This window comes from Anomaloglossus baeobatrachus, chromosome 4, assembly GCF_048569485.1.
Source record: "Anomaloglossus baeobatrachus isolate aAnoBae1 chromosome 4, aAnoBae1.hap1, whole genome shotgun sequence".
In the NCBI taxonomy this organism is placed as follows: Eukaryota; Metazoa; Chordata; class Amphibia; order Anura; family Aromobatidae; genus Anomaloglossus; species Anomaloglossus baeobatrachus.
Window position 1 is genome coordinate 371,450,831 of NC_134356.1, and position 20,189 is coordinate 371,471,019.

Below are 20,189 nucleotides of genomic sequence, written 5' to 3' on the forward strand. Positions count from 1 at the left end.
AAAAAAAAAACATGTGGGCTCCTCTGTATATTTACCGTCCAGCCGAGGTAAACACTCAGCGGTGGCCCGGTATTCTCAGGCTGGGGAGGGCGAGGGGCAGGGTTAAATGTCCCCCGCCTCCCTCCCCCCTCCCGCAGCCGAGAAAATCAACCGCAGCTGCCCCGGGACTGTCGCATGTATTATGTGGCAGTACCGGAGTGTCCCCGGCTCTTCTAGATGCCGTGATGCAGTGGCGATCCAGGTAATAAGGAGTTAATTGTGGCGCCACTAAGTCCAGGCTTGATCATGGCAGCGTCTATGTGACAGCTGACATGATCAACCCGTAAGTAAAGTGAAAAAACACACCCCCCGAAAAATCCTTTATTTTAAATAAAACACAAAAAGCCTTGTTCACCCGCTTATTAACCCCCGACGTAATCCACAGGTCCGCGCTGCTTACATCCAGGCGCGACTGACACTCTCACAGCGCTGAATGCAGGCTCGCAGCGAGACAGCAGAGGTAACCACAGGGCATTTCCCACGGCCGGTAATGTGAACACACATTACCGCTCGGGAGAACTGCAGCGATCAGTCCTCTGTCTATCCTTCTGTCTATTCTTCTGTCTATTTATCTATCTATCTACTATCTATCTCAGAAGGAAATGATTTTTTTTTTTTTCAATGTGCTTTATTGCATTGAATGCAATAAAGCACATGTACCAACCCGCACGCGGCAAAACCGCAGCAATACCGCAGTAAACCGCATGCGGTTTTCGGGTGCGGTTTGCCGCGTTTTTTTACTGCGGTAATCTTTCAATGCCTGCGGAATTTTCTTGAGAAAATTCCATTTTCCAGTGCGCACATCATAGCCTAAGGACAGTTCTGCATAACAGGATGTCTCCTGTTCAGTTATTTTAGACTCTTGTAATCAAAGGTCTCTTAATTGCATCATGTCACATAACTGTGAAGTCAAAGATCCTTAAACAATCTCAACCTTGGAATACAATTGCTGGGTCCCAAAGAGTTGCCAGGGGTGATCATGCGGGCCGGCTCTTTACTATGCGTGCACCCCCGCCCATCATCCCGCCCACCTGTCAGCGTTGGCCTCAGCACTGAGGGATGATGTGCAGGAGGATGGGCATGCATATGAAATGAGCGGGCGCATGTGGTCACGGCAGGCTGGTACAGCCTGCTCATGCCACAGATGACGCGCTCCACCTCAGCACCCTCATTCCCCGCAGCCACATTCAGACTATAAGACGCACCCCCCACTTTCCCCCAATATTTGGGGGGAAAAATGCGTCTTATAGTCCGAAAAATACGGTATATAGATGTTCTCTTATGGATTTTCAACGTAAGTACATATGCTCTGTCTTAACAGTTTCAGCATTGAAAAGATGTGAAAACGTTAAAAAGTGACCTAAACCTTTTTTGGCGTCTTCCACTTGGAAAGTGCCCCAAACTAAATGCATAAGTCCATGGGGAGGCAAAAAAAAACAACAAAAAAAAACCACTAAGCGAATTCACACAAATTTTAAAATAATGTGTACATTCCCCAACTATTATGCCCCTACACTTCAGTCTGTATGATGTGAAATTATTTCACCGTCTCCGGCTTATAATGGATTTCAACCTGTCAATTCTTACAAGCTGGAAAGGGAAGCGAAAGTGACGTGTTGCTGCAACCCAAATATACTCAGAGGATTTTGCACACATCAAATATTACAAATAGGGAGAGCAGGGGTTGGACCCACCCGAATATCACTTTCTCTTATAAAAGACAAATTTTATCCTTCACCGCATGGGGGGGGGGGGGAGGAATACAAATAAACATGGAGGTTGGAGCTTAAGGAGTGATCAAAGAACTATTAAAAGTTTTGTTGCAAATAGTCAACAGGGTGGCAAACAAACGTGTTGAGAAATAAAGACAAACATTAATTGCCAAAGATTTAAGACTCAAACAAAGTGATCAGGAACACATTATCATACAGGCCTGTCATATTCCAGAACTACAACATCCCTGGAGTGGCCAGAAGTACACGGTGTTTAGAGCTATGGCGCTACGTGGCCAAAATGCACAGAAGCCGCTGGATTGCAAGTATATGACAGGGGACTTGCATTTAAAGCACCACTCCGGTGCTGGGAAAAAATAAATAAATGCTGGAGTGGGGCTTTAAATCTAAGCCCCCGTCCCCTAGTCTTCTACTCACACTCCACCGTCTTCATCTGTTACCTACATCGCTCTGGTCAGCCTTATACAGTTTGTGACCTGCCTCCATACAAGTCTGAGACTGTTGTTGGTGCTGCCCAAAAAGTATATTGTCAACTAATTAGGAAATTGACTGACTCCATGGGTAGAAGGCCTGTTATTCATAAGATGGGAGGCTATATTGGTCACTGATAGTTTTTGAAATGCCAGAAATTTATTTTAACACATTTTGAGCTGTTTGGCTATAATTCTCACTTTAACAGATAAAAACAATTGAGATGGGAAATTTTTTTTACATTTTTTCATTTAGCTACATAATAATTCTACACAGATATTTTCCTAAGAGAATTTTACATTGCATAATATAAAAACCTTACGCTTGATTAAGACAGGCATATTTCACGATTTGTACACAGACATAAATGCTCTATGTATCCTATGAGGTTACAAATTCAGGTCAGGAAACTCCGTCAGTTTGGGAGATCTAAACGACTGTGAAATACGGAAGTTTGTACTCTGCTTTAGTGTGACCAGACAACCATCACATGTATTAGGGGAAAAAATATAGGGACTTCAATATCAATGCCAGATCTTTTTGTTTTAACTCTTTCACCACATCCACTGTACAATGTATGGTGCTGGCTCACAGGGTGAGCTCTTCCCATACTGGGCATGTAATGGCTGTGTGTTACAGCCAGGACCTGCCGCTAACAAATCGCAAGAGGAGCAGAGCGCTAACCACAATTCTTAAGTTGTTAAATTCATTTAAAGAGCGCCGGATTAGGTGAGTGCCATTTTAAGCACCCGTCAGTGCACCCATGACGTGACTGTGGGTCGCCGATGGGTTGCTATGACGGCTGGGGGTCTACTGAAATCCATGCATGTCACAGCAGCGCTCCTCTGAAGCCATGCCTGTGGCTGGGCTTCAAAAGAGACGGATTTCTGCTATATACAATACTATGGCATTGCTTTATATATCACAAGTGATCAGGCGATAGCAGGTTATTAAAGTATAAAAAACAAAAAAAAATTTAAGAAAACACAAACATTCAAATAACCTCTCCTCTGCTCCATTAAAAATAAAGATATTTAAAAAACGAACATGGTATCCGCTCAAAGTTTAAAAATTAACACGATCAGTGAAAACAAAAAATTCAAGAATGATAAAATTATGTTGCTGAAATACCCAAAATAAATAGGTAAATAAATAAAATGCTGTAACAAGCGATTGAAATGTCTTAACTATCCTGAAAGATATTAATTAAAAAGTTGTTTCGCCCCACAAAAAATAAGCCATCACGTGGCTCCATTGGCCAAAAAATGAAAACGTTACAGGTCTTGAAAAATGGCGACAACTGCTGTAACAGGTAGGATAGGTGTTCTCACCAATTCTAGCAAAATGAACCCCAGAAGGCGGTCATCACGCCCCCAGCTCACTTTATTAGCACTAGGTGAAAATGGGTGAGAATGCTAAAAGTTGCTAAATTTTAGGGTAGCCTAAAGTTGAGCCAGGATTGTGAAAGTTTTCAGAGCTTTTTACACCAGTGTGGTGTAAAAGCTTTTATGTATCAGGCCCATAGGGTTGCGATCCATACAACACTACACAAACAGAAAATGTAGGGCTAACAAAATACAATCCCAGTTACAACAATTGTGTGCAACATGGTAGAGTTTTCCCATAAGGGAAGACCTGGTAGATGACAGATTGCTAGACAGCATAATCACGGTGTCCTGTTTGAACATCATCCTGACTATAGGACTTGAGCTGATCATTAGACACAGAAGGGCAGCAAGCGGCAATCAATCCTTAAACAGGTCAACGCTTCACTAAACAGACGCAGAAAAATGACAAACTCATCAGATCTTCTCAGAAACCACAGGATATGACGAGGGTCCTGTCATGTAATGTTTATCGTTTTAAAACATCAGGCCACATAAAACTCACTCTGGTTGTAACATCCAACTTGTCAACATTTGCAAGACATGTACTCCATCACTTTTCACTTGGTATAGCACAACTCAATCTCTGCAGCTTAGTGAGCACCTCCATTGGGTAAACTTGTATAATCGGATGTTGCAGTACGAAATAAAGCAAGGTGGTTTTAGTATCAGCATTGACTTACAGTGCACAGAACGGTTAAGCAAATTCATTAACCAATCAAAACAGACACACTTTAGATTATTCTCCCTAATGGTGACATCACACCGTCTGAGTTATGCAGAGAATAGGGTACTCAAACATCTGTACTGTACCGAAATATACCTCCTATTTCATACAGAATCTGACAGGAAAAAAAAACAAAATACCGTCATTCTTCAGCAGAGGTCATCGCTGACATTTCTAATGGCCGATCCTTTAGTTCAGTAAGCCACTGCCATGGAAATATGACATCTAGGTAGAGCCGAGTGCTCCTGTGTATGGAAGAATGGGACATTTATGGGAGACATTTAATGTGTGAGAGGCTTTAGGCTATGTGCCCACGCTACGGAAAATGCGCGGATTTTTCAAAAATCTGCAGCACAGCTACTCCCCAGCCATTTCTATGGCATTTGGGAACTGCTGTGCCCACGCTGGGGATTTTTCCGCAGCGAAAATAATGTGGATTTCCCTGCGGAAAAAATCAGCAGCATGTCAATTATTTCTACGGATTTCTCCGCAGGGTCCCATACTTACCTGCCTTGATAGCAGACACCAGAGTCACTTTCTCCGTCCGGTGTACAGCAGCGCGGTGGATCCAGGTACAGGAAGGAAGAGGTGGGCGGGGCCTGCACAAGCTCCGGTCATGTGACAGCTGGAGCTAGTTCAGGCCCGCCCACCTTCTCCAGCACAGTGCAGCAGACTATGACAGAGTGACCCGGCCGCCGGAAAGCGAGGTGCTGCATGATGGAGGTAAGTAATATGAACGCCCCGATCGCTGCAGCACTTGTTCTGCATTGAGGATGCAGTGCCGAAGCCATGGTACTGTATCCTCAATGCAGAATGCCCGCACCATATCTGCAGGACATTCCGCAGCATGGAAACAGACAAAAGTTGTGGTGCGGTTTCCTGGGAGCTCCTGCGGAATGTCCTGCGGATATATCCGCAGGACACTGTCCCCATGGGCACATAGCCTTAGGCTAAAGCTACAAGGTGACTTGTGGCCATAAGACATAAGATAGCAATGTCACAGGTCCACATCATAGGAGATGATAGTGAATGTGGTTGACAAGACTGACACCCTAGAGTCAGCCAAAAACCAATCCTGCTGGATCTCAACACAACCTCATTCACCATCATTACCTGCTAGTGTGTACTGTGGAGACTTATTTTGCAATCTTATGCCGTGTGCCCATAACTATCTATAGTTTTAGGATAAGGGTTTATTCAGACGTAGGAGTTATGTCTCTTTTCTGCAACTCCTGTGAGACCACCATGATTTTGCAGTTGTCGTGGTGATACACCACAACGTGACTGCTACAGCTGCATATAGCCTAACAGGTAAATGAAGCTCCGCACTGGAGAAAAATGTATTCAAAACCTGCACACAGAACAAGCAAGTCAAGCAAGTTGTGAAAACAATAGAAGATTAGTCTCCCCTTGTAGCAATGTTTTGTTTCACTATTTGCCCAGTTTAAAATAAGACAAACTCAGATACTCACCAACACCGCTGCCACTCCAGTGATGTCGATGTCAGGTCTCCCGTACATTGTTATGTCACATGAGTACTGCAGCCAATGAGTGCCCGATAATGGGCTGAAGTGTTTTATTTGTGAAGTTAAATCCAGCGCAGAAAGGAAGGCACACTTCAATGAAAATTTCCATGTGGTTTATTTCATGTGCACAAATTGTATAAAGTGGGTACAGACAGCCCCTATACAGGGGGGGGGGAGAAATAGACTAGCGACGCGTTTCGATCGCATTACACGGTCTTAAGGGTGCTTTACACGCTGCGACATCGCCAGCAATAGCTTGCGCGATAGCACCCGCCCCCGTCATTCGTGCGACATTTGGTGATCGCTGCCGTAGCGAACATTATCGCTACGGCAGCGTTACAAGCACATACCTTTTCAGCGACGTCGCTGTGACTGCCGAACAATCCCTCCTTCAAGGGAGAGGTGCGTTCAGCGTCATAGCGACGTCACTAAGCGGCCGCCCAATAGCAGAGGAGGGGAGGAGATGAGCGGCCGGAACATGCCGCCCACCTCCTTCCTTCCTCATTGCCGGTGGCCGGAGGTAAGGAGATGTTCGTCGTTCCTGCGGTGTCACACATAGCGATGTGTGGTGCCGCAGGAACGACGAACAACCTCGCTACTGACCAGACCGATTTTTGGTAAATGAACGACGTGTTACAGACCAACGATTTTTTAACTCTTTTGCGATCGTTTAAGGTCGCTCCTAGGTGTCACAAAAGTGTTTTTTGTTTTTTAAAGCCATGGATTTACGACAAATAAACAAAACAGTCAAACTCGCCTTAGGCCTTGTGCGCACTAGACGGAATTTCCCGCGGATTAGCTGCATGTTTCGCTGCAGAAAATGTTCATAACATCTCTGCAGTGATTCACCAGCAAATCCTATGGGGAAAAAAAAAATGCTGTGCGCACTAGGCGAATTTTGACAGCTGCATGTTTTGCTGCGGGATTCCCGCAGCAAAAACTATTTCATATCAATTCTTTTCCGCAGTACCAGGCCTAGCCGCGGTTACCTGCACTGAACTCTGGAGCTGTCACCTGAGCTCCGGAGTGCAGCCTAGACTAAACTGCGAGCGCCGAGTGATTGATTCCCCAGCGATTGCAGTTTAGTTCAGGCCGGGCTGATCTCCAGAGTTCAGGTGACAGCTGTAGAGAGGCCGGGCTGCACTCCGGAACTGTCACCTGAGCTCCGGAGATCAGCCCGGCCTGAACTAAACGGCAATTGCCGGGGAATCAATCACTCGGCGCTCGCAGTTTAGTCTTGGCTACACTCCGGAGCTCAGGTGGAAGCTCCGGAGTTCAGTGTAGGTAACCGCGGCCAGGCCTGGTATTACTGGAGTTTCCTCCAGTAGCCAGTCCGACGCTGGCTGCATTTCCGCACCCAAGCCGCAACAAATCCGCACAAAATCTGCAACAAGCGCATGCGGATTTGGATGTGGATTTCGGTGCGGTATTTTCCCGCAGGTGCGGAAATCTTACCGAGCCTTACTGATTCCTTTTTCTAGTGCGCGCAGGGCCTTATGGTGGATACCACTCAAGACCTACAACGCTGCAGAACAGACAGCACATGCATGCAGCTCCAAAACTTGGCAGACACAGCTTTTGGAGTCAGCACAAAACTCCAGAACAGCCTCCACTGATCTGCACGGTATGCCTTTGTTTATAATTTTAAATCAATCCATGGCTTTAAACACACACAGTGGGGAAAATAAGTACAAATTGGCCATAAAATAACCTAAGGTGTTTGGAGCCGTGTGCAGACTGACCCAGTGGACAGGATTGGCTGAAAATTGGTATGTATGCTATTCAAGGCATTGGAAAATGGAAGGCAGCTTAAAAAAAAAAAATAAATAAATAAAATTATATCAAAACTCCCCACCAGGTGAAAAAAAAAACTCCCCACCATTTAAAATGGTGATCATAACTAATTCACATAAGGTTTTCAGAAAAATGTGCATTCAGTGTTTTTCATTGTCCAAATTTAATTTGGCAAATTATGACAGGTTTGGTTTTTTTGTTTCTCTGACCAATGGTTCAAATAAAACAAAATATAAAATGGACAGCATACAGATGTCATGGGATTAGCAAAATCTAAGCCCTCGCGGACAGGCTCCTCTCTCCCGTGCTAGTCTTTGCCTTGTATTGTTCATGATTATTGTACTTGTTTTTATTATGTATACCTCTTTCTCACATCTAAAGCACCATGGAATAAATGGCGCTATGATGATAAATAATAATTCATGTACTGTCACACGTAAACATGTCAGTTTTTCTCCGGCAGCACTGGTGTCACACGGACATGATCCGTGACACATCCCGCAGGAAACGTTTGTGAAATAAAGTGAATTTGTACACTCACCTTCTCCAGCGCTGCGGTCTCTGCTGCTGCTGTCACTTGCTTCCGACCCCCGCTCATTATGCTCATTGCATATTTACTGCACCTCGGGCCGGAAGCGGCAGCGCAGGAAACAGCAGCACCATGGACAGGTAAGTATAAGAATTCATGCTGTCGGTGTACTAAGCAGATGTCACACGGCTGGCACACCGACCGCTCATGCTGAACAAACACACATGGACACATACGCACCTACACCACGTACCATGCAAAACGTGTGTTTTGCACGGACGTGTGAATGAGGCCTAAATGAGTGTTAGGCTGAAGTCACAATTGCGTGTAATTCATGCAAAGATCGCATTGCAGTCCCCTGACAGGAGCGCGTCAGCTTCATGCATTTCTATGCAGCTGACATGCTCCTGTCAAGTGAGCCACCGGCCAGTACAATGCCATCGTCACGCGGGTCACCTGCAAGTGTGACTCCAGCATTAAGGCCACGTCACACTAAGCAACATCACTGCCGAGGCACGACTTTTGTGAAGTAGCAGCGATGTTGCTAGTGATGTCGCTGTGTGACATCCAGCAACAACCTGGCCCCTGCTGTGAGGTCGTTGGTTGTTGCTGAATGTCCTGGACCATTTTTTAGTTGTTGCTCTCCCGCTGTGAAGCGCACATCGCTGTGTGTGACAGCGACAGAGCAACAACTAAATGTGCAGTGAGCAGGAGCCGGCTTCTGCGGACACTGGTAACCAATGTAAATATCGGGTAACCAAGAAGCCCTTACCTTGGTTACCCGATATTTACCTCCGTTACCAGCGACCGCCGCTCTCAGCTGTCAGTGCCGGCTCCCTGCTCTCTCCACACGTAGCTGGAGTTCACATCGGGTGATTAACCCGATGTGTACTGCGGCTAGGAGTGCAGGGAACAGGGAGCGTGAGAGCGGCGGACGCTGGTAACGAAGGTAAATATCGGGTAACCAAGGTAAGGGCTTCTTGGTTACCCGATGTTTACCGTGGTTACCAGCGTCCGCAGAAGCCAGCTCCCTGCACACATAGCAGAGTACACATCGGGTAATTAACCCGATGTGTACTGTGGCTAGGTGTGCAGGGAGCCAGCGCTAAGCGGTGTGCGCTGGTAACCAAGGTATATATGGGTTGGTTCCCCTATATTTACCTTAGTTACCAGGCGCAGCATCGCTTCCACGCGTCGCTGCTGGCTGATCACTGGTGAGATCTGCCTGTGTGACAGCTCACCAGCAACCCGTGTAGCGACGTTCCAGCGATCCCTGCCAGGTCAGGTTGCTGGTGGGATCGCTGGAGCGTCGCTTAGTGTGACGGTACATTTAGTGAGCACTTTTCCTTTGATAAGATAATCCATCCACCTCCCAGGTGTGTCATATCAAGATGGTGATTATACAATATGAATATTGCACAGGTGTGCCTTAGGCTGGCCACAATAAAAGGCCACTGTAAACTGTGCAGTTTTATCTTACTGCACAATGCCACAGATGTCGCAAATTTTGAGGGAGTGTGTAATTGGCATGCTGATCGCAGGAATGTCCACCAAAGCTCTTACCCGTGAATTGAATGTTCATTTCTCTACCATAAGCCGTCTCCAAAGGTGTGTCAGAGAATTTGGATGTACATATTGGTTTCACAACCACAGACCAAGTGTAACCACACCAGCCCAGGGCCTCAACGTCCAGCATCTTCACCACCAAGATCATCTGAGACCAGTTACCTATATAACCAAAGAATTTCTGCACAAACTGTCAGAAACCGTTTGGGCCCCTTTCACACATCAGTTTTTTGCCATCAGTCACAATTTGTCGAATTTTGAAAAAAACGGATCTGGTGACTGATGCCGCTGGATCCGTTTTTCTTCTCATAGACTTGCATTAGGGTACTTTCACACTTGCGTTCAGCGGAGTCCGTCACTATGGAGACTAGTGCAGTCCGTTAACACACTGCGCTATTCTCCATAGACTCGCATGGACGACGCACTGTAACGCAAGTGTCAGCATTACATGCGCTGGACGACGCAGCGTCGTTATTTTGACGCTGCGTTGGGCGAAAGAAACGCAGCATGTAACGATTTTTTGAGCAGCGCAATCCGTAGGATTTCACTACGCATGCTCTTTTTTTTTTAATTCACAAACTTTATTTTGTCTCTCGGTGGCCGAACGTTCAGCTGAGCGCCCGCCCGCCGGCATGTGAGAGCGCTCAGCTGAGCGCCCGGCTGCCAGCTATTGAGAGTGATCAGCTGATCGTTCACAATAGTCTGTTGCCGGTAAAACTGTAAAGAAGAAAAAAAAAATTAAATAAAATAAAATAAATAAAAAAAAAAAGCTTCCGTTGTTTTGTACGATCCGTAGCATCCGTTGTGCCACTATATGCAACGCATCAGTTACATCCGTCACAACGCAATGCTACGGAAGCCGTCCAACACAAGTGTGAAAGTAGCCTGAGCGACGGATGGCCTCACATTTCATCTGTCGTTCGACGGATCCGTCGAAAATTGTTCGTTGGACGGACACAACGGACAAAGTAATGTTTTTTGTCTGTCGAAAAAACGGACTGCGACAGATATGTTGTTGTCCGTTGTTTGGTAGAATGGAAGCCTATGGGCACAGGATCCGTTGTAATCCGTCAGATGACGGAATCCGGTGACAGATTTTTTTTTAACTGAGCATGCTCAGATGCGGTGTAAAAACAGATCCGTCGCATCAGTTCTTATACAATCTGCGACGCCATTCGACGCGATCGAGCCAACGGATTGTGACTGATGGCAAAAAACTGATGTATGAAAGGGGCCTTAAGATGCTTGTCATTCTTATCGGAGTCTGCACCTGACTACAGTTTGTCGTTGTAACCAACTTAATTGGGCAAATGCTCACATTTGATGGCATCTGGCACGTTGGAGAGGTGTTCGCTTCATGGGTGAAACCCAGTTTTCACTGTACAGGGCAGATAGCAGACTGCTAGATTGGTGTCATGTGTGAGAGCAGTTTGCTGATATCAACATTATGAATCGAGTGGCGCATGGTGACTGTGGGGTCATAGTATGGGCAGGTGTATGTTATGGAAAATGAACACAGGTGCATTTTATTGATGCCATTTTAAATGCACAAAGATATTGTGACGAGATCCGAGGCCTATTGTTGTGCCATTCATCCACCACTTTATGTTGCAGAATGATAATGTAAAGCCCCATGTTGCAGGGATCTGTACACAATTCCTGGAAGCTGAAAACATCCCAGTTCTTGCATGGCCAGCTTACTCACCGGACATGTCACCCATTGAGCATGTTTGGGATACTCTGGATCGGCATATACCCAAAGACCCTAACCATTACTGGGAAACTGCACATTATAGAGTGGCTTTCATTGTGGCCAGCCTAAGGCACACCTGTGCAATAATCATACTGTCTAATCAGCATTTTGTTCTTATGCCACACCTGTGAGGGGGATGGATAATCTCAGCAAAGAAGTGTTCACTAATACAAATTTAGACAAATTTGTGAACTATATTGAGAGAAAAAGGCCTCGTGTGTGCTTAGAAAGTCTTAGATCTTAGATTTCAACTCATGGAAAATGTGAGCAAAAACAAAAGTGTTGTGTTTATAATTTTGTTCATTGTGATTAGTTTCCCTGTCATTTTATTTATACACAAGCACACAATGAAGTGAGTGGGTAAACGGGATGCACTTCTAGGACCATGCTCACATCTCATCATAGATTACATTGTTTTTGGAAGAAATTACAAGCACTACATTTATTGTTATTTTTACAATTAAAACAACGGTTCTGTTCACAGAGCCTCATGGATCCCATTTACTTCTAATGGGGCAGTCTAACAGATACCACTAGTGTCCACTGGGCAACTGATAAAGGCCAAAATGTCAACGTGAACAGAATATTTTGGCATCCATTTGTTATGAATTAGAGGAAGGTAATAAAGCCTATACCTGTGGTCACTAGCAGAATCTAGCTACTCAAAGAAAAAGAAAAAAAAAAGATCTGGTATTAAAACTGAAGTCCTAAAGCTTTTTTCCCCCTCATATACACACACACATTTGATGGCTGGTCGGGCACACCTAGGGCTTGGATCATGGACCGCAATTGCCCAACTGACAGAGGGTCTCTAGATTCTAACTTAGAGCCTCATGGATAAATCTGAGGCTGTAAAATGGGGCAGTAGAGATTGGCATTGAGGTCTGTATATAATCCATTAAATAAAGCTGTCTGAAGTCAGCTTGTTTGTGTTGTACTAAAACAGTTACAAAAAATGCTGTGCACTTATAATGCATTTTCAAAACCAGAAAATCCCTTTAAAAGAACCTCCCTGGGAACACTATGAGAAGATTTTCCATTTCATGCCATAGCATGACACCAGCTGCAAGTGTGTCACCAATTTTTCACTACCCTGAGAGCAAAATGATGTAAGAACAGCGACCCTGATTCCAGCAATGTGTCACTTACTGGGCTGCTTGATGCAGTTTTTATAAAATCACTGTATCTGCTGCAGATCTAACAGTTCTATGAATGCTGAGCTTTTTATAACCCTACCCACATCACTTATTGGCAGATTTTTTTCCTTTACACAAAAAGCTGTCAGTGGCGTTGGTGAAGTTATACAAAGCTTGTGAATATGGAGGACTACATGGCAGCAGGTTTACTAGTCTTCAAGTGATAATCTACTGCTGATACAGTGGCATTAACAAAAACTAATGCAAGCAGCCCAGTGACATCACTGGTCTGTCCACTGCGCTGCTCTCAGATTTAGTGACAAAAACCTGGTGACAAACTCCATTTAAAGAGCCTCTAGAGGACCCAACTCGTCAGCACATTACAAGGACACCAGTTTATTTTCACTGGAAACTGTAGTGCTTCATTTACCCTGTGGGAGTGCTATTGGTGGAATTGAACCTATTTTTCTGCATTCACCCACAAATTAAAGGGAACCTGTCAGGTGCAATATGCATTCAGAACCACGAGCAGTTCTAGGTGCATATTGCTAGTCCCTGCATAACCATCCCTGTATATAGTAGCATAGATAAAGATCTTTAGAAAAAGTATTTCTAAAGATCTTTTCTTTTCTTAATATGCTAATGAGGCCAGGGACTAGTCACAAAGGTGTTAGTTCCCTTGGCTAGTCAGTCCACTTAGCATGTTAGCACGCCCCTGTGGGTGTGCTAACACGCTAATGAACGCACAGCGTCAGAGGCATAGTCACTCTCACCTCTGCTGCCAAAGCTGGATTTCGGCTCAGTGCGCATGATCAGAATGTCCCCAGACTTCCAGTCATGCGCACTACACCAGTTTGAAGCCGGGACACGTACAACCGACTGCATAGTGCGTATGACTGGAAGTCTGGGACTTCTGATCATGTGCGCTAAGCCGAAATCCAGCGTCTGGTGCAGTGACAGCAGAGAGCGGCGAGATCGACCATGCAGCGTCGGCTGCACATTCATCAGCATGTTTGCACGCCAACAGGGGCGTGCTTACATGCTAAGGGGGCCGGCTAGCCAAGGGAAGTAACGCCCTTGCGACTAGTCACTGGCCTCAGCCTATTATAAAGGATCTTTAGAAATACTTTATCTAAAGATACCTTTATCTATGCTACCAGATACAGGGACAGTTAGGCGACGATTAGCAATATGCACTCAGAACTGCTCGTGGTTCTGGGTGCATATTACACCTGACAGGTTCCCTTTAACCAAAAGGAAGGCCCTGTTTCAAACAATATGATCTTCATAACCTACAACCAACAAAATGTAAAGATATAATGATTTACTCCAGGGATTTATCAAGGTGTTTAAAAAAAAAAAAAAAGTAAGCCACACTGCAAACCTGGACCTCAAATAATGAAAACCTTGGTTAAGAAACAGGATTGTAGGATCACCTAAAAACTGATGTCAAAGGCAAAAGTCACAGACGAAAATAAAAAAGTCAACATCTCAAAATCAAACTGAAGTTAAATGTACTTCAAACTGGTATCAAAAAATTCAGTTTTGTCTAGGTAATCAAGTTAATCAAGTCAAGGTTGCCATTATGAAAAAAAGTCAGTGAAAAAGAGGCTTATTCAGATAATTTATAATCTTAAAAAGCTTCACACCTATCAGGAAGTGAATAATGTAAACAATCCTAAATAGATTTGATGTGAACAGTAAGATATAATGTCATGGGGATGACAATGGGTTAATCTGGAGCAGGAAGACAATATACACAGGAGTATGCTGTATGCACTCCCTCATCACCGCCCCCTTGCCTCATAGCAGAGGCACCTACAGAAATCCTGCTAAGCTTTACAGCCTTCAATATCAAGTTGAAGCTGCCAGTTCTAGGGTTAACGCGGTTGATCTGCAACCAGAAAGGTCAATTATAGGTAAAATGTGTTCAGAGATCACTTCTCCAGAATATCACAATCCACACAGTGCATTATTTTATAGCAAGCAAGGACACCATGTCAGAACTGCGGCAATAAAGGCATTATATACCGAAACCCCCTTCCTCTGCATGTATAAGGTTCAGACATATGTGCTGCATGGGGTGTGGAGACCCCAAAATGATTAGATTACAACATCAGCAGGGGGGGCGCCATTTTTAGCCTCTCCAAAAGGACAAAAGAGGGAGATGCCAACAACAAATGGTGGTATTCACCAAGTATGTCCAATCACTCCTCATTTCTATCCTACCAGGAGTCAGTATTACATAGAAGAGGAAGGGGTGAGCGAGTTCTGTTAATAAACAACGCTTCCATGCAAGAATAATGTATCCACATGACAGAGGAGGGGCGCCCATACATCAGATGGGGACATATGCAGGCAGCCTGTGTCTGGAGCCCCTTGCAGGGTGAAGGGAAGCATGGTGTTCCCTTCCTTTGTGTGGTGTGTTGTGTCTGAGCTGGCCTGGCTTCCACATACACACAGGATCGCTTGTTCCTCCCCCATCATGTCTGCAGCCTGTGAGCAGAAAGCCCTGGAAAGACCTACAGCTTTGCAGAGGGTGTGAGAGGATGTACACACCAAGCAGCCCTCCTGGGCATCACAGCCATGTTTTCCTTTCGCGTCCAGCACAGAATCTGCCTAGAATGTCTGCCATATTCACCCCAGGATCACTAAACGCCTCCTTGCTGCAGATCTATTGCTTCTATAGGGGACTGGACATCACCTCCTAGCCCAGGAGATAGGAGAAGCCTATACAGGCTGCATTACATGAACCCTATACTACTACATGGGAAAGAAAGCATCCATTATTCTACCACATTAACCATTTATGAAGCTGCAATACAATTACCACTTTCCGTCAAACCTTGTTTTTTGCAGAAGTAGAAGAAAACAACAAGGTAAAGTGAGAGGCCTGAAAGATAGCGATAAAACGTGCAAAAAAAAGAGAGACAAGTGCAGGGTTAACATGGAGCAAGAGGTAAATGCAATGGAGCTGCCCACCCCCCTCCATCACTGCCAAAGTCAGCTATGTGGACCATAAACCCGCCATATTCTCCATCCTGACCCTTCTCTTCAGGCTGGGACACACTTGGCACATATTCACACCCACCACAAACACACGGGGGAAAGAAAACACCACAAGTCGCCACAAGAACTCACCTCCAACGTGCCAAAGCCAGGAACAGGACCCCGAAAACGGAAATACGCACCCGTGAGGGGTGACGGTAATGGCCGCTACCGTGAATGTGGAGGCTGCTAGCACAGGAGCTCACTCCCAGCAGCTTGTGGGCTGACAGGAAAAGCGACGTCAGAAGCAGCCCGGGAACCGTTATTCAGATGGACCGGGTGGACTGGAAGCGACAGCGACAAAGCGGACTGCAAACACTGACAGGAAAGCTATGGAGGTGTTCGCAGTGCCCAAGCTGACTGCAGCCCCAATGTGTACAAACCCCGCTCCTCCCGTGTCTCAGCCTACGCTGGCTCTATGTCACTGCCTCTCTCTGGAAAATGGCGTCGGATACTCGCACGGGGTTTCCTAACCCTGCTGCCACGGACAGACTGTTGCGGGTGTGGAAAGGGCCTAGCTGCAGCCGTGCCCACAAGCAAAATGGCGACACGGGCACCACAGCCGACACCATTTTGCTTGTGGGCACTAACTTGCCCGACCAGCGTGACACGCCCTCCACACACGGGAAAGCCAGCCGGCCGTGCCCTCTTATGTAATGGCGGGGCCGTGCAGTTGTAAATGTAAAACAAAAATGGCCCTGCAAAGAGGGCGGAGTTGTGGAGTGGGAGAAAGGTGTAGACATGGTTAGAGCCATATTCAGGCGTATGTCTAGCGTTCTGCAGCTGCGCGCCATGTTGTCGTGTGGAGATGAGCCATTAGTGCATTACGTGTAGTTTACACATCAGGGCTTTATTGGTGACATTTTACTGTGTGGCCCCTGTAGCAGGAGGACCCGGCTATGACCTCTAGCTCACGGCTGTGCTCGCTCGTCTGCGCAGTGCTTCGTGGCTCTGGTGAGCTCCGCAGAAGGTGGGTGTGAGGCACAGCAGGAATGTCTGTGGGAACGGTCTCCTAACTGGGGGAGGCGGGCCCTCCGCGAGCTTATCACCATGGTTTTCTGGGCTGAGGGGATAGACGCTGTCGGGGTCTCCTGCTGCAGGAGCAGGGGCTGCTTACGATACTGCGCAAACTCCAAGTGCTTGATAAAAGCTGCCTGCCTGCCGCACCGCTTCTATGGAGAGCGGGATGGAGGAGTGACACGGGCTGCGGTGTCCGCGCTGCTCGGCGGTTATCTACTCCGGTCCGCCGCCTCAGCCTATACGGAATGACAAAGAAACAGCTTGTGACTGGACATTGGCCGTGCCAAGTATTGTATGCGTTGAATGGTTATTAAACTGTGCTCCTTGTAGAACCGTGCCCTCCTGTATTTTCATGTTGTTTTTTTTTTCTCGTCAGTGTAGCTTCATAATGGCGCCGTGTAAGTATACTGTCTTTACTGTTTGTTGGGGGGCAGGGCCGACAGCAGGCAGCCAATGGGCGCTTGAGAGGCGCTCTGAGGCCCCCGCGCCATTGGCTGCTTGTGACATCATGCTGCAGCAGGTGGGCGGGTGCAGAGCTGCTGGGAGACGCGGGTGCAGAGGGAGAGCTCGGCGCCATTATGTGACCGCGCAGCACGGAGCCTGAGGGAGCCTGGTGCCGCATTGCTGGCTGCTGCTTCTCGCCACACACTGACCCGTGTTTTCTTTCCTACAGATAGTAATATTCCCGCGCCCGAGGTCTTCTCTCCATAGAGCCGCCTGTACGGGGACTGCTAATTTGTGAATGCGTCACAACAAGATGGCGGCCTAGGAAATCTGCTTTTGGCTGCACGTCTGATGCAGATCACGTGATCTCGTTGCCTGGTAATAGAGCTTGGCCGCGAGTCAAGTGGTTAGAGACGGATGTGGGGGAGGGAAGGCGGAGTAGGGTTTCTGCTTGGGGTGATTCAGTCTGGACAACAGTTCACCATTTTACTTGTCTTTTGTGCACCAAGTGCAAGTTCATGAGTGCATACTCCAGCCTGGTTAGATGGCTTTACCTTGTATTATCTGCTCTGTACCTTAATCCCACTATGTGCCTGCGCTTTTTTTCTTAACAGAAATGTAAGGTTTTGTGTTTGTTTTTTTTCTTTTTTTAATAATGTTCCATATATTTCTTTTTTTTAATTGGGCATGCTATTGTAGGCAGTTATCTTTTTTTCTTTCGAACTAAGACGTTCATGGTGATTTTGTCCTGCCTTAGCTGACATTGTGCCTGTCTGACCCCAATAGTCTGTTGAGTCCACGGATCCCTGAACCAGAGTGGCTTTAGCCTTGATCTCCGCATCAGTGCTGCCCAGTATGGTTCCCCACATCTCCATAATGGTCAGATTGGGAATCTGTTGGAGGGGGATTATTTCTCACGTAAGCTATAACTTGTTCTGGACAGGTTGATGTTCTATATCTTGGTTGACACACTAACAGTCCGCACTATATTCGGATGACCAGTGTTGAATCATGGCAGTGACATTGGTCTTCCAGGCTTGATTGACTTGCCGCAGGTGGTGTACATGGCTACAAACCTACTTTAGTGCAGATGTTTAGTTAAAATAAAACTAATTTTGCTTGTGCAAATATTCCAGCAGTACAGTGCAAGACTTAAAGGCGTGGTTAACTACTTAGCTTTACTAGCCACAAAGAACATTCAGAAACAACATCTTGTGTTGGCAATAGTGCATCTGAGCAGCGTGATTGTGGTCTGCTCATCCCCATCACGTGACCTCTGAAATCCGGTGATGTCACGTTAACTGGACATCATTGGATTTTAGAGGTCACGCAGCCCGGGGCATGAGCGGACCGTAATAAGGCTATGTGCCCACGTGTGTGCGCTCTGCGCCGCATCGTTTTGTCACTGCATGTCCGCTTCAGAGCGCAGCTGAAAATCTCCGTTCTGAAACTGGTGACTGCAGAATTTGTGCGCTTTGGATGCTGCCTCTCTCCCTATAGACAATGGAGACAGCAGGCAAAGCGCACGAAAGAAGTGACATGTTGCTTTTTAGAACGCAGCATTTTGGCAGCATTCAAATCGCTGCGTTCTAAAACGCCACTTGGGCATGGATAATGCACAATTTTGATTGTGCAGGTGATGCATGCAGTTACGCTGCGCTGCAGAACGCAGCGTAACTGCATGCAATACGCACACGTGGGCACAGAGCCTAACTACGCTCAGAGGCACAATTGCCAACACAAGGTATTTGAGAGAAGCCTTGTTTCTGAACGTTCGATGTGGCTAGTAAAGCGAAGTAGTGAACTACCCCTTTAATAAATAATCAAGCATACTCATAAAATATTAAAGGGCATCTGTCAACAGGTTTTATGCTAGCCCGAGAGCAGGGTAATGTAGAGACAGACGCTGGTTCCAGCGATGTGTCACTTACTGGGCTGTTGGCTGTCATTTTTGATAAAATCAATATACAGCGCTCATGAATATGCTTGACTACCTGGTAGCATGCCAAGTAGTCCTCTAATGATAAAATCACTGACTAATCAGCAGTAGATAATCAAAACTACACTAGGCAGCCCAGTAAGTGACACATTGCTGGAATCAGGATCTCTGCCCCTATATTATGCTGCTCTCGGATTAGGTAGCAAAAACATGGTGACAGATTCCCTTTAAAGGGCATCCCACTTTAGCGGATTGTCCACATGAATCAGGTGTGGAGAACTACCTTTTCTCACAAATGAGAAAGGGGACAGCCAACTAGAACGGGGCTGGGGCCAGCGGTGAACATTACATTTATGCTCCTGATGCCTATGGACAACTCACTAATGTCAGGATTTCATTGAGTACTTGGTAAATATAAGAATGTTGTCTTGCACTTTACTACTGGAAATTTTGCACATACAAGAATAAATGTCTTTTCTACATAAGGATTTAGTGTGTCACTATCCTGGTATGACTAGTACACCTTTCGTCTCTGCACTGGTGCCCCAGTGCTTTTGGAGGTACAGTTCCTTGGCATGTTGTAACCCACCTGTAGGTTGTCAATCAAACTTGGAGGCGGTATGGCAGGCATGACTCATCGGTATATAACATGCATGGTTTTCACAGTACCGTTACTGTGTTATACAATATTACCAGACTATAGAACATCTCTTATAAATTGTGGATAACTGGTTGGTTAAAGACCTAAGACATTCTGTCAGGTTACTAAAAAAAAAATTCTGGGCAAAATATACCTTGGATATGGAGAAACCTCAAAAAAAACAAACACAAATACCTTTATAAACCTGCTTATTTAGTTGACTAAGTGTGCATGGTAGTGGACTTGAAAATTCACTGTGTGAATTTTTAAAGCACCACTCCGGGTTTTTATTTAGTGTCTTTCCACTCTGGAGTGGTGCTTTAAATCGAAGTCCCCTGCTTCTAGTCTTCTGACCCTTCGGTAACATGTTTTATCAGTGTCGCCCAGTCTGTTTTCTCCTCTGTGAACTGCCAGACACTCCAGTGTTTCATGGCATGTG

General features: G+C 45.9%; 1 protein-coding gene across 5 annotated transcripts in view; it reads right to left on the bottom strand.

Moving 5' to 3' along the window:
- KMT2E (lysine methyltransferase 2E (inactive)) overlaps positions 1-16,148 on the bottom strand; it is a 209,506-nt gene extending 193,358 nt beyond the window's left edge. For all 5 annotated transcript variants that reach the window (XM_075345177.1, XM_075345175.1, XM_075345176.1 and 2 more), the window contains exon 1: positions 15,801-16,148. The gene's annotated coding sequence lies outside the window, so the exon portion shown is untranslated. The remainder of the gene's footprint in view (positions 1-15,800) is intronic.
- Positions 16,149-20,189: the final 4,041 nt, after the last annotated feature.